The 24923-nt window shown below is 44.6% G+C and overlaps 1 protein-coding gene and 20 non-coding genes across 21 annotated transcripts in view; all 21 read left to right on the top strand.

The window, feature by feature from the left end:
• The window catches only part of LOC130221902 (NACHT, LRR and PYD domains-containing protein 12-like), a 213871-nt gene that overhangs the window by 105157 nt on the left and 83791 nt on the right, over positions 1 to 24923 (top strand). The gene's annotated exons all lie outside the window — the stretch shown is intronic.
• Positions 347 to 428, top strand: trnas-aga (transfer RNA serine (anticodon AGA)). Its single transcript has one exon. It is a non-coding gene; the product is annotated as a tRNA-Ser (tRNA).
• Positions 1206 to 1278, top strand: trnak-uuu (transfer RNA lysine (anticodon UUU)). Its single transcript has one exon. It is a non-coding gene; the product is annotated as a tRNA-Lys (tRNA).
• On the top strand, positions 1563 to 1644 carry trnas-aga (transfer RNA serine (anticodon AGA)). Its single transcript has one exon. It is a non-coding gene; the product is annotated as a tRNA-Ser (tRNA).
• trnah-gug (transfer RNA histidin (anticodon GUG)) lies at positions 1909 to 1980 on the top strand. The gene has a single exon. It is a non-coding gene; the product is annotated as a tRNA-His (tRNA).
• Positions 2108 to 2189, top strand: trnas-uga (transfer RNA serine (anticodon UGA)). Its single transcript has one exon. It is a non-coding gene; the product is annotated as a tRNA-Ser (tRNA).
• On the top strand, positions 2791 to 2863 carry trnak-uuu (transfer RNA lysine (anticodon UUU)). The gene has a single exon. It is a non-coding gene; the product is annotated as a tRNA-Lys (tRNA).
• On the top strand, positions 3142 to 3223 carry trnas-aga (transfer RNA serine (anticodon AGA)). The gene has a single exon. It is a non-coding gene; the product is annotated as a tRNA-Ser (tRNA).
• On the top strand, positions 3488 to 3559 carry trnah-gug (transfer RNA histidin (anticodon GUG)). Its single transcript has one exon. It is a non-coding gene; the product is annotated as a tRNA-His (tRNA).
• On the top strand, positions 3688 to 3769 carry trnas-uga (transfer RNA serine (anticodon UGA)). The gene has a single exon. It is a non-coding gene; the product is annotated as a tRNA-Ser (tRNA).
• trnas-aga (transfer RNA serine (anticodon AGA)) lies at positions 4728 to 4809 on the top strand. The gene has a single exon. It is a non-coding gene; the product is annotated as a tRNA-Ser (tRNA).
• Positions 7658 to 7731, top strand: trnan-guu (transfer RNA asparagine (anticodon GUU)). Its single transcript has one exon. It is a non-coding gene; the product is annotated as a tRNA-Asn (tRNA).
• trnak-cuu (transfer RNA lysine (anticodon CUU)) lies at positions 9026 to 9098 on the top strand. The gene has a single exon. It is a non-coding gene; the product is annotated as a tRNA-Lys (tRNA).
• trnan-guu (transfer RNA asparagine (anticodon GUU)) lies at positions 9196 to 9269 on the top strand. The gene has a single exon. It is a non-coding gene; the product is annotated as a tRNA-Asn (tRNA).
• trnak-cuu (transfer RNA lysine (anticodon CUU)) lies at positions 9497 to 9569 on the top strand. The gene has a single exon. It is a non-coding gene; the product is annotated as a tRNA-Lys (tRNA).
• trnan-guu (transfer RNA asparagine (anticodon GUU)) lies at positions 9665 to 9738 on the top strand. The gene has a single exon. It is a non-coding gene; the product is annotated as a tRNA-Asn (tRNA).
• Positions 10450 to 10522, top strand: trnak-cuu (transfer RNA lysine (anticodon CUU)). The gene has a single exon. It is a non-coding gene; the product is annotated as a tRNA-Lys (tRNA).
• trnan-guu (transfer RNA asparagine (anticodon GUU)) lies at positions 10620 to 10693 on the top strand. The gene has a single exon. It is a non-coding gene; the product is annotated as a tRNA-Asn (tRNA).
• trnan-guu (transfer RNA asparagine (anticodon GUU)) lies at positions 11090 to 11163 on the top strand. Its single transcript has one exon. It is a non-coding gene; the product is annotated as a tRNA-Asn (tRNA).
• On the top strand, positions 21153 to 21225 carry trnak-cuu (transfer RNA lysine (anticodon CUU)). Its single transcript has one exon. It is a non-coding gene; the product is annotated as a tRNA-Lys (tRNA).
• trnak-cuu (transfer RNA lysine (anticodon CUU)) lies at positions 22117 to 22189 on the top strand. Its single transcript has one exon. It is a non-coding gene; the product is annotated as a tRNA-Lys (tRNA).

Genomic DNA, 24923 nt, shown 5'->3' with positions numbered 1-24923 from the left:
CAATCAGGTTAGAACACCTATATGCGTGACGCAGTTAATGACCTTATGTGAGAGTATAATTTTTATTGATTTGTGATTGTGAGCAGAGCGGCCTAGGAACTCATGGCGAGTGTTGAAGCTGGCTTCTGCTGATGTAACTGCAAACTATCTTCAGTAAACTTTATTTATTTATTTAAATCTCTGACTCTGGCTCTTCTTCGTCTGACAGACTGGCCATTCTTTGGGTTAAACTGCATACCATCCCTACAAGAGACATCTATTGCTGGTGATCTCTTGCTTGCTCTACATGTCATCGGGCAGCACGGCCAATGCGCCAGGCAAGAGCACAAAGGAAAGGTCAAGCTTCGTAGTCGTGGCCGAGTGGTTAAGGCGATGGACTAGAAATCCATTGGGGTCTCCCCGCGCAGGTTCGAATCCTGCCGACTACGTCCATGCTATGCGCAGGATTTAGTTTGCGACTTTCCCTAATTGTTTGCAACCCCAGTGTTTCTTGGGAAAAGGGATGTGCTGGTAGGGAAAAGCAACAAAAATAAAACCGCAGCGCGCACAAACTGACTGCCCTGGGGGCCCTCCATTTTCAAAGACGAATGACAGAGAGCGAGGTCCCAGCGGCTGTCCCGTAGCTCGCCGTGATCGTATAGTGGTTAGTACTCTGCGTTGTGGCCGCAGCAACCCCGGTTCGAATCCGTGTCACGGCAGGCTTTTCAAGGTGGCATTGGTGTTGCACTCTGTGATGCCATCCGTAATCTCCAGTCTCCTTTTAGTGCAGGCTGTGCTAATGGCACGTCCTGAATGTTTACGTTTCCTAAAGTGTGGAAGACTAGGGATTCGATATGAGCAGCAGGACCTTTGATGCCAGCATGCTGTGTAGGTAAGCATTGATCAAGTCACGCTTCTAAGGCATGGAAGGAATCGTTTCAATGGTTAAGTCTCCATTTATTGCCACAACAACAGAAAGACCTTCTGCAGTTGTCATTGATCTTTTTAATGTCTCCCACATGACATGGAGTCCAAACTACTGCGTTTTACTGACATCTACACCTACAACAACCATAAACCCAACCTCACAGTAACCTGTTGTGTTTTAGCAACATCTACACCAACCACAAGTCCAAACCCCACCTTACGGTAAACTTTTGTGTAGCGTAAAGGTCTGCGCCGACCACAACCCTAAACCTTGCCTACTTGCGAGGCACAGCCATGGAGCCCGGGTAGCTCAGTCGGTAGAGCATCAGACTTTTAATCTGAGGGTCCAGGGTTCAAGTCCCTGTTCGGGCGAAGGCCTGTCTGTTTGTCAGAGACCTCGTTGTTCTTTTCATATCACTTGGTGGCTGTCCATTGTGGTGTGGCCTGCGAGAGCACGTTGCTCTGAATTCAGATCATCAGCTTGTGTGGAAAGAGTGCCCATGAAGTTAGCTGAGTTTGTTAGATTAGAGAGCTATGCTGTCCCTGCTTCCCAGAGATTGTACGGAAAAGTTACACTAGAGCTAGTGCACCTTCCTCTACCCCTGTTGACCCTGTGCTTGGTTGCCACGTCAGCAGGAGAGAGAAAGCCAACATCTGTAGTCGTGGCCGAGTGGTTAAGGCGATGGACTAGAAATCCATTGGGGTTTCCCCGCGCAGGTTCGAATCCTGCCGACTACGTTGTTTTGCACGTCCACTTATGTTGTTGTTCTCTTTTCTTTCAAGCCTCCTATACGTAATTGGAATCCTCCTCTGCAACTCACAAACAAGCCCCTGTCACTTAGTGACCAGGCAGCTGTGGGTGAGCGACAGTGGTTTGCCGCGACCGTACAGTCATCCGTACTCTGTGTTGTGGCCAGAGAAATCCCAGTTTGAATCACGGTCACAAACCAGTGTCCCTTAGTGTCCAGGCAGCTGCAGAGCTTATCGGTGAGCGAGCGGTGTGCCGTGATCGTATAGTGGTCAGTACTCTGTGTTGTGGTCGCAGCAACCCCGGTTCGAATCCGGGTCACGGCAGCGTGTTCCTGTTAACTGCGAGCAATGCTTGTGCTGGTTTTTACAACCTCAGGCCATTTATGCCCCAACTGTGCTGCGTTCAATGTTGCCCACATTCAGCAGAAAAAGTCAACGAATACCACCATGCGTAGTCGTGGCCGAGAGGTTAAGGCGATGGACTTGAAATCCATTGGGGTCTCCCCGCGCAGGTTCGAACCCTGCCGACTACGGAACAGCCAGCTGTTTTTGCTTTTTCTCTCTGTGAGAGGAACTGTGGCTTTTGCGACGTTTGGTTGCGGGCCTGCGTGTTTAATCCCATATTGAATAATTCAAGTCCAGCGACTAGTCGCAATTTAGCTTTTTTTGTAGTCCCTACACTCTGATGTTGCCTAGAGAAACGTTCAATAAATCGACAGCAACATCTTGTACGGCTCATCAAGATTGGGATTTGATAGTTTTTTTTCCAAGACGCCCAGTCCGTTTTGGCTGTCCCTTTGTGGCACATTTTCCCCACTCCATCTGCTTCTGGAGAGTTGCTTTATGCACAGCTCTTTTCAAGACTGATGCTAGCATAGTTCCAAAAGGCCCAGGCGAAATGTGCTTTTGGCCATGCTTTTGGACCATGGCTTTGGTAACACCTAAGACTTCAAGGTCTTTCACGGTGCAGCTCAGCAGTGGCATGGCACAGCTCTGAAACGCCGTTTCCTGGAGGACGCCTGCATCTGTTTTTTTTAAGAGGACGCAGGTCTGTGCTGTGATGAGAAAGTGTTGTTAGCCGGCAAGGGGCTTGCAGAGGTCCAACTCCGCAAACAGGTGCCTCAGCAGATAGGAGCCCGGATAGCTCAGTCGGTAGAGCATCAGACTTTTAATCTGAGGGTCCAGGGTTCAAGTCCCTGTTCGGGCGAAGGCCTGTCTGTTTGTCAGAGACCTCGTTGTTCTTTTCATATCACTTGGTGGCTGTCCATTGTGGTGTGGCCTGCGAGAGCACGTTGCTCTGAATTCAGATCATCAGCTTGTGTGGAAAGAGTGCCCATGAAGTTAGCTGAGTTTGTTAGATTAGAGAGCTATGCTGTCCCTGCTTCCCAGAGATTGTACGGAAAAGTTGCGCTAGTGCACCTTCCTCTACCCCTGTTGACCCTGTGCTTGGTTGCCACGTCAGCAGGAGAGAGAAAGCAGACGTCTGTAGTCGTGGCTGAGTGGTTAAGGCGATGGACTAGAAATCCATTGGGGTTTCCCCGCGCAGGTTCGAATCCTGCCGACTACGTAGTTTTGCACGTCCACTTATGTTGTTGTTCTCTTTTCTTTCAAGCCTCCTATACGTAATTGGAATCCTCCTCTGCAACTCACAAACAAGCCCCTGTCACTTAGTGACCAGGCAGCTGTGGGTGAGCGACAGTGGTTTGCCGCGACCGTACAGTCATCCGTACTCTGTGTTGTGGCCAGAGAAATCCCAGTTTGAATCACGGTCACAAACCAGTGTCCCTTAGTGTCCAGGCAGCTGCAGAGCTTATCGGTGAGCGAGCGGTGTGCCGTGATCGTATAGTGGTCAGTACTCTGTGTTGTGGCCGCAGCAACCCCGGTTCGAATCCGGGTCACGGCAGCGTGTTCCTGTTAACTGCGAGCAATGCTTGTGCTGCTTTTTACAACCTCAGGCCATTTATGCCCCAACTGTGCTGCGTTCAATGTTGCCCACATTCAGCTGAAAAAGTCAACGAGCTACCACCATGCGTAGTCATGGCCGAGAGGTTAAGGCGATGGACTTGAAATCCATTGGGGTCTCCCCGCGCAGGTTCGAACCCTGCCGACTACGGAACAGCCAGCTGTTTTGCTTTTTCTCTCTGTGAGAGGAACTGTGGCTTTTGCGACGTTTGGTTGCGGGCCTGCGTGTTTAATCCCATATTGAATAATTCAAGTCCAGCGACTAGTCGCAATTTAGCTTTTTTTGTAGTCCCTACACTCTGATGTTGCCTAGAGAAACGTTCAATAAATCGACAGCAACATCTTGTACGGCTCATTAAGATTGGGATTTGATAGTTTTTTTTCCAAGTCGCCCAGTCCGTTTTGGCTGTCCCTTTGTGGCACATTTTCCCCACTCCATCTGCTTCTGGAGAGTTGCTTTATGCACAGCTCTTTTCAAGACTGATGCTAGCATAGTTCCAAAAGGCCCAGGCGAAATGTGCTTTTGGCCATGCTTTTGGACCATGGCTTTGGTAACACCTAATGACTTCAAGGTCTTTCACGGTGCAGCTCAGCAGTGGCATGGCACAGCTCTGAAACGCCGTTTCCTGGAGGACGCCTGCATCTGTTTTTTTTAAGAGGACGCAGGTCTGTGCTGTGATGAGAAAGTGTTGTTAGCCGGCAAGGGGCTTGCAGAGGTCCAACTCCGCAAACAGGTGCCTCAGCAGATAGGAGCCCGGATAGCTCAGTCGGTAGAGCATCAGACTTTTAATCTGAGGGTCCAGGGTTCAAGTCCATGTTCGGGCGAAGGCCTGTCTGTTTGTCAGAGACCTCGTTGTTCTTTTCATATCACTTGGTGGCTGTCCATTGTGGTGTGGCCTGCGAGAGCACGTTGCTCTGAATTCAGATCATCAGCTTGTGTGGAAAGAGTGCCCATGAAGTTAGCTGAGTTTGTTAGATTAGAGAGCTATGCTGTCCCTGCTTCCCAGAGATTGTACGGAAAAGTTGCACTAGAGCTAGTGCACCTTCCTCTACCCCTGTTGACCCTGTGCTTGGTTGCCACCTCAGCAGGAGAGAGAAAGCAGACGTCTGTAGTCGTGGCCGAGTGGTTAAGGCGATGGACTAGAAATCCATTGGGGTTTCCCCGCGCAGGTTCGAATCCTGCCGACTACGTAGTTTTGCACGTCCACTTATGTTGTTGTTCTCTTTTCTTTCAAGCCTCCTATACGTAATTGGAATCCTCCTCTGCAACTCACAAACAAGCCCCTGTCACTTAGTGACCAGGCAGCTGTGGGTGAGCGACAGTGGTTTGCCGCGACCGTACAGTCATTATAGTGGAACTTTTATTATGTAATCACTATATAATCTGCCACTATTAAAATATATATTACTATTAAAATATACTGTTAAAACTTATAGAAAGACCTATATTCAAGTGATGCAGAAGAGACATACAAACATGCAGGGCCTTATAATTGAGGGCCTTACAATTGAAGCACAGCAGGTCATGCGCCAAAGTGAGAACATTATGACAGAGCGTATGCAATACATTTAGACAATGTATATGTTGAACAAGACAAAAACAACCCTCTTCAAAATAGCATACATAAGGAGAATCATTTAGAAAATATGGAAACATCATGATCATATGCAAACACATGATTGTAAGCACATGCTATGTGACCTTTAAGATATGTAAAAACAGAAAAACATACAGCCATTAATTAAAAAGCTAGGATGCTATTGGAGCCGGGAATAGGGTGATGTTAAATCATATCTCATGATACCTATGGATAAGAAACTGTATATAAACTGTGGGTTTTTGGACATTGAGGGGGAGAGAGCTCGATCGACCATCTCTGCTGTAACAATAAACTGCTTCAACTTGAGAACTTCGAAGACCTCAGCCTCTTTTTTGAAACCTAGAAGATGTTTGTCGAGATCCAGCGCAACTTTCCACTACACTGTTAACCGAAAGGTTGGTGGTTCGAGCCCACCCAGGAAAGAACGAATGCTTTTGCTGCCTTGCAACTGCTAACACATGCACCGGGCAATGATCCTGGGCCACGTGCTGTCTGGCGTTACAAGATGACATCAGGATTTAGCAGAAGTTTGTTGTCCAGTGCCTAGATTGACCAAGTTACTTATTCCAGTTGACTTAAAATCAGCATCAAACTTTACACAGGTAGGGCAGGTATTGATAAAAACAGTGACTAGAATGAGTTTCTCACTAGCCCGGCTAGCTCAGACGGGAGAGCATGAGACACTTAATCTCAGTGACGTGGGTTTGAGCCTCACATTGGGTGTTTCTGTTACCTTTCTCTCTCTCTCTTTTCGGCAGCTTTCATTTGGGTTCATCCAGCAGACCAAGTGAGACAAAGTTCAGCGTTTCTATCACAGTTGGTATACTTAGTCTGAGTCTCTGTGGCACAATCGGTTAGTGCGTTTGGCTGTTAACCAAAAGGTTGTTGCTTTGAGCCCATCCAGGGACGAACGAAGGCTTTTGCTGCCTTGCAACTGCTAACACGTGCACCGGGCAATGATCCTGGGCCACGTGCTGTCTGGCGTTACAAGATAACATCAGGATTTAGCAGAAGTTTGTTGTCCAGTGCCTGGATTGGCCAATTTTTTTTATTCCAGTTGACTTGAAAAAAACATTAAACTTTACACAGGTAGGGAAGGTATTGATCAAAACAGTGACTTTCTCTTGAATGAGCATCTCACAAACCCTGTCTGGCGTTACAAGATGACATCAGGATTTAGCAGAAGTTTTTTGTCCAGTGCCTCTATTGGCCAAGTTACTTATTCCAGTTGACTTAAAATCAGCATCAAACTTTACACAGGTAGGGAAGGTATTGATAAAAACAGTGACTAGAATGTGTGTCTCACAAGCTCGGCTAGCTCAGACGGGAGAGCATGAGACACTTAATCTCAGTGACGTGGGTTTGAGCCCTACGTTGGCTGTTTCTGTTACCTTTCTCTCTCTTTTCGGCAGCTTTCATTTGTATTCATCCTGCAGACCAAGTGAGATAAAGTTCAGGTTTTCTACAACAGTCGGTTTAGTGTCTGAGTCTCAGTGGGGCAATCGGTTAGCATGTTCGGCTGTTAACCCAAAGCTTGGTGGTTCGAGCCCACCCAGGGAAGGACGAATGCTTTTGCTGCCTTGCAACTGCTAACACGTGCACCGGGCAATGATCCTGGGCCACGTGCTGTCTGGCGTTACAAGATGACATCAGGATTTAGCAGAAGTTTGTTGTCCAGTGCCTGGATCGGCCAAGTTACTTATTCCAGTTGACTTAAAATCAGCATCAAACTTTACACAGGTAGGGAAGGTATTGATCAAAACAGTGACTAGAATGAAAGCAACAGAAGCCCGGCTAGCTCAGTCGGTAGAGCATGAGACTCTTAATCTCATGGTCGTGGGTTCGAGCCCCAAGTTGGGTTTTTTTCTCTCTTTTCGGCAGCTTTCAATTGGATTCTTCGAGCATACCTATTGAGACAAAGTTCAGCATTTCTACTACAGTTGTGTTGCTTTCGAAGTCTTTGTGGCGCAATTGGTTAGCGCGTTCGGCTGTTAACCTAAAGGTTGGTGGTTCGAGTCCACCCAGGGACGAATTAAGCTTTTCTCTGCCTTGCAACTGCTAACACGTGCACCGGGCAATGATCCTGGGCCACGTGCTGTCTGGCGTTACAAGATGACACCAGGATTTAGCAGAAGTTTGTTGTCCAGTGCCTGGATCGGCCAAGTTACTTATTCCAGTTGACTTAAAATCAGCATCAAACTTTACACAGGTAGGGAAGGTATTGATCAAAACAGTGACTAGAATAAATGTATCGGAAGCCCGGCTAGCTCAGTCGGTAGAGCATAAGACTCTTAATCTCAGGGTCGTGGGTTCGAGCCCCATGTTGGGCGTTTCTGTTACCTTTCTCTCTCTCTTTTCGGCAGCTTTCAATTGGATTCTTCGAGCATACCTATTGAGACAAAGTTCAGCATTTCTACTACAGCTGGGTTGCTCTCGAAGTCTTTGTGGCGCAATTGGTTAGCGCGTTCGGCTGTTAACCGAAAGGTTGGTGGTTCGAACCCACCCAGGGACGATTTAAGCCTTTCTCTGCCTAGCAACTGCTAACACCTGCACTGGGCATAGATCCTGGGGCACGTGCTGTCTGGCGTTACAAGATGACATCAGGATTTAGCAGAAGTTTGTTGTCCAGTGCCTGGATCGGCCAAGTTACTTATTCCAGTTGACTTAAAATCAGCATCAAACTTTACACAGGTAGGGAAGGTATTGATCAAAACAGTGACTAGAATGAGTTTCTCACTAGCCCGGCTAGCTCAGTCGGGTGAGCATGAGATACTTAATCTCAGTGACGTTAGTTCAAGCCTCACGTTGGGTGTTTCTGTTACCTTTCTCTCTCTCTTTTCGGCAGCTTTCATTTGGGTTCATCCAGCAGACCAAGTGAGACAAAGTTCTGGTTTCTACCACAGTTGGTATATTTAGTCTGAGTCTCTGTGGCACAATCGGTTAGTGCGTTCGGCTGTTAACCAAAAGGTTGTTGCTTTGAGCCCATCCAGCGACGAACGAAGGCTTTTGCTGCCTTGCAACTGCTAACACGTGCACCGGGCAATGATCCTGGGCCACGTGCTGTCTGGCGTTACAAGATAACATTAAAAACATTAAACTTTACACAGGTAGGGAAGGTATTGATCAAAACAGTGACTTTCTCTTGAATGAGCATCTCACAAGCCCTGTCTGGCGTTACAAGATGACATCAGGATTTAGCAGAAGTTTTTTGTCCAGTGCCTCTATTGGCCAATTTACTTATTCCAGTTGACTTAAAATCAGCATCAAACTTTACACAGGTAGGGAAGGTATTGATAAAAACAGTGACTAGAATGAGTGTCTCACAAGCTCGGCTAGCTCAGACGGGAGAGCATGAGACACTTAATCTCAGTGACGTGGGTTTGAGCCCTACGTTGGCTGTTTCTGTTACCTTTCTCTCTCTTTTTGGCAGCTTTCATTTGTATTCATCCTGCAGACCAAGTGAGATAAAGTTCAGGTTTTCTACAACAGTCGGTTTGGTGTCTGAGTCTCAGTGGGGCAATCGGTTAGCATGTTCGGCTGTTAACCCAAAGCTTGGTGGTTCGAGCCCACCCAGGGAAGGACGAATGCTTTTGCTGCCTTGCAACTGCTAACACGTGCACCGGGCAATGATCCTGGGCCACGTGCTGTCTGGCGTTACAAGATGACATCAGGATTTAGCAGAAGTTTGTTGTCCAGTGCCTGGATCGGCCAAGTTACTTATTCCAGTTGACTTAAAATCAGCATCAAACTTTACACAGGTAGGGAAGGTATTGATCAAAACAGTGAATAGAATGAACGCATCAGAAGCCTGGCTAGCTCAGTCGGTAGAGCATGAGACTCTTAATCTCAGGGTCGTGGGTTCGAGCCCCACGTTGGGCGTTTTTCTCTCTCTTTTCGGCAGCTTTCAATTGGATTCTTCGAGCATACCTATTGAGACAAAGTTCAGCATTTCTACTACAGTTGTGTTGCTCTCGAAGTCTCTGTGGCGCAATTGGTTAGCGCGTTCGGCTGTTAACCGAAAGGTTGGTGGTTCGAGTCCACCCAGGGAAGGACGAATGCTTTTGCTGCCTTGCAACTGCTAACACGTGCACCGGGCAATGATCCTGGGCCACGTGCTGTCTGGCGTTACAAGATGACATCAGGATTTAGCAGAAGTTTGCTGTCCAGTGCCTGGATCGGCCAAGTTACTTATTCCAGTTGACTTAAAATCAGCATCGAACTTTACACAGGTAGGGAAGGTATTGATCAAAACAGTGACTAGAATAAACGTATCGGAAGCCCGGCTAGCTCAGTCGGTAGAGCATGAGACTCTTAATCTCAGGGTCATGGGTTCGAGCCCCACGTTGGGCGTTTCTGTTACCTTTCTCTCTCTCTTTTCGGCAGCTTTCGAGCATACCTATTGAGACAAAGTTCAGCATTTCTACTACAGCTGGGTTGCTCTCGAAGTCTCTGTGGCGCAATTGGTTAGCGCGTTCGGCTGTTAACCGAAAGGTTGGTGGTTCAAACCCACCCAGGGACGATTTAAGCCTTTCTCTGCCTAGCAACTGCTAACACCTGCACTGGGCATAGATCCTGGGGCACGTGCTGTCTGGTGTTACAAGATGACATCAGGATTTAGCAGAAGTTTGTTGTCCAGTGCCTGGATCGGCCGAGTTACTTATTCCAGTTGACTTAAAATCGGCATCAAACTTTACACAGGTAGGGAAGGTATTGATCAAAACAGTGACTAGAATGAGTTTCTCACTAGCCCGGCTAGCTCAGTCGGGTGAGCATGAGACACTTAATCTCAGTGACGTTAGTTCAAGCCTCACGTTGGGTGTTTCTGTTACCTTTCTCTCTCTCTTTTCGGCAGCTTTCATTTGGGTTCATCCAGCAGACCAAGTGAGACAAAGTTCTGGTTTCTACCACAGTTGGTATATTTAGTCTGAGTCTCTGTGGCACAATCGGTTAGTGCGTTCGGCTGTTAACCAAAAGGTTGATGCTTTGAGCCCATCCAGGGATGAACGAAGGCTTTTGGGGCCTTGCAACTGCTAACACGTGCACCGGGCAATGATCCTGGGCCACGTGCTGTCTGGCGTTACAAGATAACATCAGGATTTAGCAGAAGTTTGTTGTCCAGTGCCTGGATTGGCCAATTTTTTTTATTCCAGTTGACTTAAAATCAGCATCAAACTTTACACAGGTAGGGAAGGTATTGATCAAAACAGTGAATAGAATGAACGCATCAGAAGCTCGGCTAGCTCAGTCGGTAGAGCATGAGACTCTTAATCTCAGGGTCGTGGGTTCGAGCCCCACGTTGGGCGTTTTTCTCTCTCTTTTCGGCAGCTTTCAATTGGATTCTTCGAGCATACCTATTGAGACAAAGTTCAGCATTTCTACTACAGTTGTGTTGCTCTCGAAGTCTCTGTGGCGCAATTGGTTAGCGTGTTCGGCTGTTAACCGTAAGGTTGGTGGTTCGAGTCCACCCAGGGACGAATTAAGCTTTTCTCTGCCTTGCAACTGCTAACACGTGCACCGGGCAATGATCCTGGGCCACGTGCTGTCTGGCGTTACAAGATGACATCAGGATTTAGCAGAAGTTTGTTGTCCAGTGCCTGGACCGGCCAAGTTACTTATTCCAGTTGACTTAAAATCAGCATCAAACTTTACACAGGTAGGGAAGGTATTGATCAAAACAGTGACTAGAATAAATGTATTGGAAGCCAAGCTAGCTCAGTCGGTAGAGCATGAGACTCTTACTCTCAGGGTTGTGGGTTCGAGCCCCATGTTGGGCGTTTTTCTCTCTCTTTTCGGCAGCTTTCAATTGGATTCTTCGAGCATACCTATTGAGACAAAGTTCAGCATTTCTACTACAGTTGTGCTGCTCTGAAGTCTCTGTGGCGCAATTGGTTAGCGCGTTCGGCTGTTAACCGAAAGGTTGGTGGTTCAAGCCCACTCAGGGACGAATTAAGCTTTTCTCTGCCTTGCAACTGCTAACACGTGCACCGGGCAATGATCCTGGGCCAGGATAAATTATTAACTGTATCTATATATACATGCATATATACTGTATATACAGTTGTTTGGATGTGTTTATCAAAACGTTTCTCGACGCGTCAAAATAAAGTTTACACAAAAATATAGGCTTTTTCTGCTAAATATTCATTAGCTAATTGAATTGTAAGAATAAATTAAAAGCTGTAATTGCCTGCCTTTTGTTGCTAAATGTTTATTATGTTTGTATGATTTATAACTGTTACTACAATGGTGTACCCATAAATGATAATGCTACTAAATGATAATATATGATATAATATAGCTATATGAATTATAGTTATTTATAACTAATGTGTTACGGTCATTCTACAGTGAATAATAAAAATGTCTGTCTTTTGAACCTAAATGTTTATTATAATGTTTACTATTGTGTTATCGTGTTATAATTACCCATCTGATAACATTATCAACTAGATATTAAAGTTTGAGGACAAACTTTATGGTGGCTTGAAAAGCCGAGTCTAAAAGTTTGAAGTCGTTTTAAAGTGTAAATAACTGAAGCAGTTTTTATGAAGTTTGAAACAGTCGGCATAGATAAGTACATTTATGTTAGCATGTTTCTAGTATAGATTGGCATGTTTCTTGGTAGGCAGTTGCTAGGTTGTTCTAAGTGCTTGCTAAGGTGTTGCTAGGTTGTTGCTAAGGTGTTGCAAGGTGGTTGCTAAGGTGTTGCTAGGTGGTTGCTAAGTTGTTGCTAGGCGGTTGCTATGGTATTCTAGGTCATTGTTAAGGTGTTGCTAGGTGGTTGCTAGGGTGTTCTGAGTGGTTGCTAAGGCGTTGCTAGGTTGTTGCTAGGCAGTTGCTAAAGTATTATGAGTGGTTGCTAGGCAGTTGCTAGCATAAATTAGCATGATTCTAGCATGAATTAGCATGTTACTAGCATGATTCTAGCATGAATTACCTTGTCACTAGCATGATTCTAGCATGAAATAGCATGTTACTAGCATGTTTCTAGCATGAATTAGCATGTTACTAGCATGATTCTAGCAAGAATTAGCATAATGTTAGCATGTTTCTAGCATGAAATAGCATGATTCTAGCATGAATTAGCATGTTATTAACATGATTCTAGCATGAATTAGCATGTTACTAGCATGTTTCTAGCATGAATTAGCATGTTACTAGCATGTTTCTAGCATGAATTAGCATGTTTCTAGCATGATTCTAGCATGAATTAGCATGTTATTAGCATGATTCTAGCATGAATTAGCATGTTACTAGCATGTTTCTTGCATGAATTAGCATGTTATTAGCATGGTTCTAGCATGAATTAGCATGTTTCTAGCATGAATTAGCATGATTCTAGCATGAATTAGCATGTTACTAGCATGAATTAGCATGTTACTAGCATGTTTCTAGCATGAATTAGCATGTTGTTAGCATGATTCTAGTATGAATTAGCATGTTACCAGCATGTTACTAGCATGAATTAGCAGGTTACTAGCATGATTCTAGCCTGAATTAGCATGTAACTAGCATGATATTAGCATGTAACTAGCATGATATTAGTATGTTACTAGCATGATTCTAGCATGAATCAGCTTGTTTCTAGCATGAATTAGCATGTTGTTAGCATGAATTAGCATGTTACTAGCATGACTAGCATGTCACTATCGTGTTGCTAGCACCTTTCTAGCAAGATTAGCATGTCAGTAGGATGTTAAAACTGTTAGCGTGTGTTAGAATAGCTAGTCACAGTCTCTGGGACAGTTGCTAGGGTGCTGAAATTGGTTGCTAGGGAGTGGCTAGTAAGTTTAAAGGTAATCAGTGATTGGCTGCTGGCTAGACTGAGTTGAATGAGGCCAGACTCTAGTCTGTAGGACAGTCTGATGCAGAGTTATGAGCTCACAAAGGTGGATCCAATGTTAAGTCAATGGGAGTCTTTTACAATGGAAGTCTATGGGACAGTTGCTAGGGTGCTGTAAGTGGTTGCTAGGGAGTGGCTAGTAAGTTAAGAAGTCATCAATTATTTGCTGCTGGCTAGACTGAGTGAAATGAGTCCAGTTAGAAGTCTGTAGGACAGTCTGATGCAGAGTTATGAGCTCACAAAGTTTGACCCAATGTTAAGTCAATGGGACTTTTGGGATTTTTCTGGGTCGTTTTTCGGAAAACCCAAAGTTGGATCAGTTAGAAAAGATATAGCAACCCGAGTTTGACGAAAGTTTGAAGTATGTAGCTTGAAAGGCCTAGGAGGAGATACACTTAGAAATTAGTCTCAGAAGAAGAAGAAGAAGAAGAAGAAGAAGAAGAAGAAGAAGTTTTGATAGATAACAATATGCTGGCTTTTCAAGCCACCATAATTAATTATATATTTACATTTACATTTACATTTAGTCATTTGGCAGACGATTTTATCCAAAGCGACTTACAAATGAGGACAAGGAAGCAATTTACACAACTATAAGAGCAGCAGTGAACAAGAGCTATAGACAAGTTTCAGGTGTGTAAAGTTTAAGAAGCAAAGCATTAGTACATTTTTTTTTTTTTTTTTTTTTTTTGAGAGAGAGAGAGAGAGAGAGAGAGAGAGAGAGAGAGAGAGAGAGAGTACAGTTAGTGGTATAGCCAGAGAGGCAGTTGCAGATTAGGAAGGAAAGTGGAGACTAAACAGTTGCGTTTTTAGTCGTTTCTTGAAGACAGCAAGTGACTCTGCTGTTCTGATGTAGTTAGGGAGTTCATTCCACCAACTGGGCAGATTGAATGTGAGAGTTCGGGAAAGTGATTTCTTCCCTCTTTGGGATGGAACAACGAGGCGACGTTCATTCACAGAACGCAAGTTTCTGGAGGGCACATATATCTGCAGAAGTGAGAGCAGATATGAAGGAGCAAAGCCAGAGGTCGCTTTGTAAGCAAACATCAGAGCTTTGTATTTGATGCGGGCAGCAACTGGCAGCCAGTGCAAACGGGTGTTTCTATTAATCTATTAATTATTTCATGTTTCTATGAATTAATATGTTTTTAGTACTATCCCTTTACCATAGCAGAGAAATTACCTGGGAAATGTGATCTTTCTTTCGCTTGTTTTAGGCAACAGGCTACAGTATTGTAATTAATGCACTTGTTAAGTTTTATTTACATTTTATGTTCAGATGAGCACTAAGCCAAAAAGCCACAAGGCCATGGGTGATCGGTAGTGGATGGCCAGGTTGAGAGTCTTTGCCAGCTCTGGTGTTTGGCCTTCTGGAGCAGGCAATCGACCAGCTCCAAGACGGAGGAAGTGGTATGACATTTATCAGAAGGTAAGGCAAAATTACTTATACTTCATGACATTATATGTAGTATGCAGATTGGTTGGCAATGGTGCAAACAATATCAGTGCTTTGACATTAAAAACTCTTATCTCCTAATCATGAAAATAAATAACCATGGAATAGAAAAATAAGTACACAATGTCAAAAACAATAAATATGTGATTAAATTACATGAAGAATGTTTCTAAATAATGATATGATTAATTAAAGTATTTGAAGCAAAACACAGAGGTTAGAAAGAATCCTCAGATCTTTCAAATCTATCTTTTCAGATTGAGAAATGTCCCATGCATGCCCGCGGACAGACCACCCTCTTTGGGGGATCCAGGACCTGCAATTGTGGATTTCACACCACTAAGGTGATATATTTAAAAAGGCATTAATGATAATGCAACAAATATATTTTTTTATTAGTGCTGTTATGCTTTTTCACTACATCTTTTTTTTTTTTTTTTTTTTTGCAGCCTGCTACTTCCACCCAGTCTCCCGCTGCACCACCACAGTCTGAGGCTTCAGACACAGCTTATGGCGCCACTGGCCCACAGTCTGAGGCTTCAAACACTGCTCCTGGCACCACTGGTGCACAGTCTGAGGCTTCAGTGCCATGGTCTTTCCTAAGGCCCCCTCTAAGTTTGTCAATGGTGAATATTTTCTGTGTAATTAATGCTTGCTTAAAACCTTTTAGTATGTTTTTGACAGGATGTACATACCACTAGCTTCAGAATGTTTCTAGCATAGTCCTGCAGGTTAATGGTGTGGATGCCCTACCACCTGTGGAAGGTGAGGTTCTCCTGCCCAACTTGTGGCAAGAATCTGACAGGTTATGGTGTCCACAAGAGGGCTCGAAAGGTCCTGGACATTGACAGATACTACCTGATGTTGACTGAGACACTCAGGTGCACCCCTTGACCATCCCCTGTGAAATCCTCCACCCTTTCTCCATACCCAGTGATGTCCTCCACCCCTTCTCCATCCCCTGTGAAGTCCTCCACCCATTCTCTGTCCCCTGTGAAGTCCTCCACCCCTTCTCCATCAACTGTGAGCACCATTACTCCTTCTCCGTCCCCTAGGAAGTCCTCCACCCATTCTCCTTCCTTGATGAAGTCATCCAGCCCATCTCCATCCACTGTGAGGACTCTCAGTCCTGCGACAGTGTCTGTGAGTATATTAGCATCAATTTATTGAACAGGTGTACAGTAACGGCTTTATTTATACACAAATTGTCTTCCAAGCAGGATCAAACAACTGTTTCGTTCTGGTTGCCAGGTGAACTGAGCAAAACCATCCCTATGCAGGACCAGAGATGGATTGCCCACACCATATTTCACTCTGGCAAGCTGCGGCCAGATTTACAGCTGTGGTATGAGCCCCCTGGTCCAGCTCTTATTTTTCACCCGACACCAACACCTGACAGGTTCTTCACCCACCGGTTATTGGTGTGGATGCCCTACCACCTGTGGAAGGTGAGGTTCTCCTGCCCAACTTGTGGCAAGAATCTGACAGGTTATGGTGTCCACAAGAGGGCTCGAAAGGTCCTGGACATGGACAGATACTACCTGATATTGACTGAGACACTTTATATGTATAGCGCTTATACAATGTAGATTGTGTCAAAGCAGCTTCACATAAAAGGTCACAGTAAATAGGAACAGTGTAGTTCAGTTTGTAGTGTTTAAGTTCAGTTCAGTTGAGCTCAGTTCAGTGTGGCTTAATAATCACTACTGAGAGTCCAAATATTGAAGGGCAAATCCATGTTCTCCACTCTTCCATGACCATCACAGTAGCTGCTCAGGATTCGGCCTGGTCCAGGATATGGAAACCTTGGGATCATCTCGTCGTTGGTCTTGGATCGAATCAGTGACTCTGCATAGTCTGAGGGCCTCGGGAAGAGTATCCCCAGGTGGAAATGGAGAATAAAGAAAATAGTTAGCGTAGCTGATGTTCACAGTGTATATCAACAAGATGCATAACCTGTGTGGAAGCCCCCTAAGTGGTGCACTAAGTGTACGCTTTACTGAACAGATTGGTCTTTAATCTAGTTTTGAATTGGGAGAGTGTGTCTGAGCCTCGGACGTTATCAGGAAGGCTATTCCAGAGTTTAGGAGCTATAAATGAGAAGACTCGACCTCCTTTACTCGACTTTGCCATTCTAGGTACTACCAGAAGCCCTAAGTTTTGAGACCTTAAGAGCGAGTTGGATTGTAGCGAGACAGAAGATTGGTTAGATAAACAGGAGCTAGATTATTTAAAGCTTTATATGAAGAAGCAATATTTTAAATTCAATACGAAACTTAACAGGCAGCCAGTGTAAGGAGGATAAAATTGGGGTGATGTGATCAAATTTTCTAGACCTGGTAAGAACTCTGGCAGCTGCATTTTGTACTAATTGAAGTTTGTTAATAGAGGATGCTGGGCAGCCAGCAAACAGTGCATTACAGTAGTCCAGCCTAGAAGTCATAAAAGCATGGACTAGCTTTTCTGCATCTGAGATGGATAGCATACTTCGTAACTTAGCGATATTTCTCAGATGAAAGAAAGCAGTTATTGTGACATGGGATATATGATTTTTAAAAGTTAAATTGCTGTCTAATATGACACCCAGATCTTTTATAGTAGAGCTAACGCTAACTTTGTATCCCTCTAATTGTAGGTCGAGTTGTGAGATCTGCTGTGTACAGGATTTAGGCCCAATAAGTAATAATTCTGTTTTGTCTGAGTTTAAGAGAAGATAATTGTTGGTCATCCAGTCTTTAACATCTTTAATACACTCAGTTAGCTTGGACAGTTTAGATGTCTCATCAGGTTTAGTTGAAATATATAATTGAGTATCATCTGCATAGCAGTGAAAGCTGATCCCATGTCTTCTAATAATGTCTCCCAGGGGTAGCATGTATATTGTAAACAGCAAAGAGCCTAAAACTGATCCTTGAGGCACCCCGTATTTTACTGGGCTGATTTGTGAAGGCTGTCCATTAATATTCACAAACTGGTAACAGTCAGATAAGTATGACTTAAACCATTGTAGGGCCTGTCCCTGGACACCTGTAGACTTTAAGCGATTAATAAGGATACCATGGTCAATGGTGTCAAATGCCGCACTAAGATCGAGTAGAACTAATAGCGAGATGCAGCCTTGGTCAGCAGCTAAGAGTAAATCATTGGTTATTTTCACTAATGCAGTTTCTGTACTGTGATGAGCTCTGAAACCTGACTGAAACACTTCAAAAACATTGTTCGTCTGCAGAAAGGAGCATAATTGAGCAGAAACAACTTTTTCTAGTATTTTAGATATAAATGGAAGATTTGAAATAGGCCTATAATTAGCTAAGTTGCTGGGGTCCAGTTGTGGTTTCTTAATAATAGGTTTAATAACAGCTAACTTGTAAGGATTTGGAACATGGCCTAAAGATAAAGAAGAGTTGATAATGTTAAGAAGAGGTTCTCCTATAACAGGTAGCAATTCTTTCAATAACTTTGTTGGAATTGGGTCCAATATACACGTAGCTGATTTAGAGATATTTATAATTTTGTCTAGCTCTTCCTGTTCTATGATTTTAAAGCACTGTAGGTTATTTAGATTCAGTGGCGTGTTTACTGGATCTGAAGTATAAGGCGGTCCAGAAAGTTTAATATCTCCTATTTTCTGTCTAAAGCCTTCTATTTTATCACTAAAAAAATTCATGAAGTCATCACTACTAATTTGCGGTGGAACATTTTGTTCCAAAGATGACCGATTATTTGTTAATTTAGCAATGGTGTTAAATAAGAATCCAGGATTGTTATGATTATTTTCTATCAGTTTGCGGAGGTGCTCAGCCCTGGCAGATTTTAAAGCCCTCCTATAGCTGGACATACTGTCTTTGTATGCAATTCTAAAGACTTCTAAATTAGTTTTTTTCCATTTACGTTCCAGGGCAAGGGTTGCTGTTTTGAGAGCGCGGGTATGACTATTATACCATGGTGTAGTTTTATTCTCTCTAGCCTTTTTTAGTTTGATGGGTGCCACGGTATTTAGAGTGCTAGTAAAGATGGCATCCATACTGCTGGTTACTACATCAAGGTCATTTGCGTTTGCGGGTGCATTTCGAAGTAGAGAAAGATCAGGTAAGTTATTTATAAATTCATCTTTAGTGGATGGAACAATAGTTCTACTAGGGCGATATATTGGAGCAGATCTGCTAATTTCAGGTAAACACAGCTTATATAGTAAGAGGTAGTGGTCTGTAATATCATCACTTTGTGGTTTAATGTCTACATCAATGACCTCAATTCCATAAGACAGTATTAGATCAAGTGTATGCTTTAGGCGATGGGTTGGACCAGTAACATTTTGCTTTATTCCTAGTGAGAGCAGTAAGTCCATAAACGCGAGCCCTAATGTGTCGTTAGCGTCATCTATGTGGATGTTAAAGTCTCCTACAATTAGTATTTTATCAGTTTTAACTAGTAAGTCAGAGATAAAATCAGAAAACTCTTTTAGAAAATTGACATAGGGTCCTGGGCGTCTATATATGGTGATTAGAGCGAGAGATAACATAGGTTTTTGCATAGTGTTTGGAAGGACAACATTAAGCGCTAATACTTCAAAGGAGCTAAACATAAGTCCGTTTCTCTGATTAACATTAAGAATATCACTAAAGACTGACACGACTCCACCACCACGACCAGTTTGACGAGCCTCATGTTTATATAAGAATCCTGGAGGAGTTGCTTCATTTAAACTAATATAGTCATTTTGTTTCAGCCAGGTTTTAGTGAGACAGAGTGCATTAAGATTGTTATCTGTTATTATTTCATTTATGATAAGTGCTTTAGGTGCTAGTGACCTGATGTTTAGGAGACCAAGCTTCATGAAATTTGTATTTTCACTTTTTAGTGGTTCTTCTGGTTTAATTCTTAACAGATTATTTCTGGAGCACATAGTACGTTTGTTTCTTGATCTAATAGTGCGAGGAACAGACACAGTCTCTATGGGGTTAGCTAGGTATGCATTACTGTTATTTATGTGGGACGAATAGGACTCTGTATGGCTAAATTGTGAATTTTGTGAGTTTTTACTTACTAGTCAGATAGAGTGAAGTATTCTGGAGATGTTGTCCGACAGGAGTTCAGCTCCAGCTCGACTGGGGTGCAGCCCGTCAGCGCGGAAAAGCGTAGGACGCTCCCAGAAAAGATTCCAGTTATTGGCAAAGAGCAATTTCTGTTCTTCACACCATGTTAATAGCCATTCATTCAGAGCAAAAGGTCGGCTGAACCTTTCATTTCCTCGGCGGTAGGTAGGAAGCGGTCCAGAAACGATGATCTGCGTGGCGGGCGAGGTGCGTCGAACCATCTCGATCAGGCTCCTGAAGTCCTTCTTCAGGATCTCCGTCTGCCGGAGCCCGGTGTCGTTCGTCCCCACATGGAGGACGACGGCACCGAGGCTTTCGGCAGCGCTCAGGATAGTAGGTATCTGTGCAGAAATATTCTTAACTCGGGCACCAGGGAAGCAGAAAGTGTGTACTTTGTTACCTTTGGAGGAAGCGGAGCGGACGTGGCGCACGATTGAGTCGCCAATGATGGCCACATCGCCACCCATCTCGCGGAGAGGGGTGAAGCGGTTCTCCGTGGGGATCTCGAACACCGGAGGAGGAGACGTTCTGCCCCGGGACCTGGTAAGCACCTTACGCGGCTGCACCCAGGGGCCGTGGTAGCCGGGTGTCGGCGTGAACGACGCCTGAGTGAACTGCGTCCTCGGTGCGCTGGGCCTGGACAGAGAAGCACACGGGGTTGAGGAGGCAGGAGGATTGTCGTTGTATCGAACACTTACCTCAGACGAGCGAGTACGGGTTAAGAGCAGAGCCCTGATGCCCTCTCGCTTAGTCTCCAGCAAGTGAATCTGGGACTCCACTGCTTCCAGCTCCAGCTCCAGCGCCTCCATCGATGCTTCTCCTGCACTCAAGGACAGACAAGCAAGCGACATTGTACAAGGTGAAGAGCGAAGCCAGTAAGTGAGAAAATAAGTGAGTGAAAGAGGTTGGTAGCTTTAGCTGACCAGCGGTGCTAGCAGGCTAAAGCAGGTGCTAGCAGGCTAGCAGGCTAAAGCTACAAACACCAGGCGGATGCTCGAGAGACAGAACGTTTAAAAGTAGATTTGTTTGTATGAGACTAGAATGAGTGTCTTACAAGCCTGGCTAGCTCAGGTGGGAGAGCATGAGACACTTAATCTCAGTGACGTGGGTTTGAGCCCCATGTTGGGTGTTTCTGTTACCTTTCTCTCTCTCTTTTTGGCAGCTTTCATTTGGGTTCATCCAGCAGACCAAGTGAGAAAAAGTTCAGCGTTTCTACTACAGTTGATTTCGTGTCTGAGTCTCTGTGGCGCTATTGGTTAGTGCGTTCGGCTGTTAACCTAAAGGTTGGTGGTTAGAGCCCACCCAGGGACAAATGAAGGCTTTTGCTGCCTTGCAACTGCTAACACGTGCACCGGGCAATGATCCTGGGCCACGTGCTGTCTGGCGTTACAAGATGACATCAGGATTTAGCAGACGTTTGTTGTCCAGTGCCTAGATCGGCCAAGTTACTTATTCCAGTTGACTTAAAATCAGCATCAAACTTTACACAGGTAGGGAAGGTATTGATCAAAACAGTGGCTAGAATGTGTGTTGCACAAGCCCGGCTAGCTCAGTCGGTAGAGCATGAGACTCTTAATCTCAGGGTCGTGGGTTCGAGCCCCACGTTGGGCGTTTCTGTTACCTTTCTCTCTCTTTTCGGCAGCTTTCATTTGGATTGTTCAAGCATACCGATTGAGACAAAGTTCAGCATTTCAACTACAGTTGGGTTGCTCTCTAAGTCTCTGTGGCGCAATCGGTTATCGCGTTCGGCTGTTAACCAAAAGGTTGGTGGTTCGTGCCCACCCAGGGACGTATTAAGCTTTTCTCTGCCTTGCAACTGCCAACACGTGCACTGGGCATAGATCGTGGGCCACGTGCTGTCTGGCGTTACAAGATGACATCAGGATTTAGCAGAAGTTTGTTGTCCAGTGCCTAGATCGGCCAAGTTACTTTTTCCAGTTGACTCAAAATCAGCATCAAACTTTACACAGGTAGGGAAGGTATTGATCAAAACAGTGACTAGAATGGATGTATCAGAATCCCGGCTAGCTCAGTCGGTAGAGCATGAGACTTTTAATCTCAGGGTCGTGGGTTCGAGCCCCATGTTGGGTGTTTTTGATACCTTTCTCTCTCTCTCTTTTCGGCAGCTTTCATTTGGGTTCATCCAGCAGACCAAGTGAGAAAAAGTTCAGCGTTTCTACTACAGTTGATTTCGTGTCTGAGTCTCTGTGGCGCTATTGGTTAGTGCGTTCGGCTGTTAACCTAAAGGTTGGTGGTTAGAGCCCACCCAGGGACAAATGAAGGCTTTTGCTGCCTTGCAACTGCTAACACGTGCACCGGGCAATGATCCTGGGCCACGTGCTGTCTGGCGTTACAAGATGACATCAGGATTTAGCAGAAGTTTGTTGTCCAGTGCCTAGATCGGCCAAGTTACTTATTCCAGTTGACTTAAAATCAGCATCAAACTTTACACAGGTAGGGAAGGTATTGATCAAAACAGTGGCTAGAATGTGTGTTGCACAAGCCCGGCTAGCTCAGTCGGTAGAGCATGAGACTCTTAATCTCAGGGTCGTGGGTTCGAGCCCCACGTTGGGCGTTTCTGTTACCTTTCTCTCTCTTTTCGGCAGCTTTCATTTGGATTGTTCAAGCATACCGATTGAGACAAAGTTCAGCATTTCAACTACAGTTGGGTTGCTCTCTAAGTCTCTGTGGCGCAATCGGTTATCGCGTTCGGCTGTTAACCAAAAGGTTGGTGGTTCGTGCCCACCCAGGGACGTATTAAGCTTTTCTCTGCCTTGCAACTGCCAACACGTGCACTGGGCATAGATCCTGGGCCAAGTGCTGTCTGGCGTTACAAGATGACATCAGGATTTAGCAGAAGTTTGTTGTCCAGTGCCTGTATTGGCAAAGTTACTTATTCCAGTTGACTTAAAAAAAAAAAGCCCGCCTAGCTCAGGTGGGAGAGCATGAGACATTTAATCTCAGTGATGTGGGTTTGAGCCCCACGTAGGGTGTTTCTGTTACCTTTCTCTCTCTCTTTTCGGCAGCTTTCATTTGGTTTCATCCAGCAAACCAAGTGAGACAAAGTTTAGCGTTTTTACTACAGTTGGTTTGTTGTCTGAGTCTCTGTGGCGCAATCGGTTAGCGCGTTTGGCTGTTAACTGAAAGGTTGGTGGTTTGAGCCCACCCAGGGACGAACGAAAGCTTTTGCTGCCTTGCAACTGCTAACACGTGCACCGGGCAATGATCCTGGGCCACGTGCTGTCTGGCGTTACAAGATGACATCAGGATTTAGCAGAAGTTTGTTGTCCAGTGCCTAGATCGGCCAAGTTACTTTTTCCAGTTGACTCAAAATCAGCATCAAACTTTACACAGGTAGGGAAGGTATTGATCAAAACAGTGACTAGAATGGATGTATCAGAATCCCGGCTAGCTCAGTCGGTAGAGCATGAGACTTTTAATCTCAGGGTCGTGGGTTCGAGCCCCATGTTGGGTGTTTTTGATACCTTTCTCTCTCTCTCTTTTCGGCAGCTTTCATTTGGATTCTTCGAGCATACCTATTGAGACAAAGTTCAGCATTTCTACTACAGTTGGATTGGTCTCTAAGTCTCTGTGGCGCAATCGGTTAGTGCGTTTGGCTGTTATCCGAAAGGTTGGTGGTTTGAGCCCACCCAGGGACGAACGAAAGCTTTTGCTGCCTTGCAACTGCTAACACATGCACTGGGCATAGATCCTGGGCCACGTGCTGTCTGGCGTTACAAGATGACATCAGGATTTAGCAGAAGTTTGTTGTCCAGTGCCTGTATTGGCCAATTTTTTATTCCAGTTGACTTAAAACACCATTAAACTTTACACAGGTAGGGAAGGTATTGATCAAAACAGTGACTTTCTCTTTAATGAGCATCTCACAAGCCTGGCTAGCTCAGTTTGTAGCGCATGAGACTCTTAATCTCAGGCTCGTGGTTTCGAGCCCCAAGTTGGGTGTTTCTGTTACCTTTCTCTCTTTTTCGGCAGCTTTCATTTGGATTCATTGAGCATACCTATCGAGACAAAGTTCAGCGTTTCTACCACAGTTGGATTAGTTAGTCTGAGTCTCTGTGGTGCAATCGGTTAGCGCAATCGGCTGTTAACCGAAATGTTTGTGGTTCGAGCCCACCCAGGGACAAACTAATAATTTCTCTGCCTTGCAACTGCTAACACGTGCATTGGGCAATGATCCTGGGCCACGTGCTGTCTAGCGTTACAAGATGACATTAGGATTCAGCAGAAGTTTGTTGTCCAGTGCCTGTATCGGCAAAGTTACTGATTCCAGTTGACTTAAAAACAGCATCAAACTCTACACAGGTAGGGAAGGTATTGATCAAAACAGTGACTAGAATGAGAGTATCAGAAGCCTGGCTAGCTCAGTCGGTAAAGCACGAGACTCTTAATCTCAGGGTCGTGGGTTTCAGCCCCATGTTGGATGTTTCTGTTACCTTTCTCTCTCTTTTCGGCAGCTTTCATTTGGATTCACCTGGATACCTATCATGACAAAGTTCAGCGTTTCTACCACAGTTGGATTGATTAGTCTGAGTCTCTGTGGCGCTACTTGGATCAGAATCGTCTGTCTCAGTCTCTCTCCTCGTCCAATCGTTGCGCTCGCTCTCCATTGTGAGAATGGACGGGAGCCAATCGCCGCTCTCGCTCTCCAGTGTGAGAATGGATGAGAGCCAATCGCGTCGCGTGCAAATGAATGACAACACCGCTGTCTTCTGACGAGAGCACATCATCATATAACCTATCAAGTTAAGTTATTTTTGTCAACGTCTATATCCACTGATAAAAGTTGTTTTGTCAATTGTAGTCTTTTGTTATGTCAGTCTTGGCCTCCTAACGCTGATTTATAATTTTATGACAAGAACTTTAACAAAAGTCACCCTAAATTCACGTGCATGGTGTCAAAGGTCACGACCCCGCACCCTGTTTAACATTACAGAGTTTTGATACAGTTGCAGAAATCATTGATTTTGTTCGATCGTGTGTTTAAATTAATAACTGTATCTATATATACATGCATATATACTGTATATACAGTTGTTTGGATGTGTTTATCAAAACGTTTGTCGACGCATCAACAGCTCCCTCTCCCCGTATTTCTTAGCCAAAAACAAAATAAAGTTTACACAAAAATATAGGCTTTTTCTGCTAAATATTCATTAGCTATATGAATTGTAAGAATAAATTAAAAGCTGTAATTGCCTGCCTTTTGTTGCTAAATGTTTATTATGTTTGTATGATTTATAACTGTTACTACAATGGTGTACCCATAAATGATATTGCTACTAAATGAT

The sequence above is a fragment of the Danio aesculapii genome, chromosome 4 (genome assembly GCF_903798145.1).
Source record: "Danio aesculapii chromosome 4, fDanAes4.1, whole genome shotgun sequence".
In the NCBI taxonomy this organism is placed as follows: domain Eukaryota; kingdom Metazoa; phylum Chordata; class Actinopteri; order Cypriniformes; family Danionidae; genus Danio; species Danio aesculapii.
Note: the sequence above shows the minus strand (reverse complement) of the source record. Positions and strands in the feature narration are given on the sequence as shown.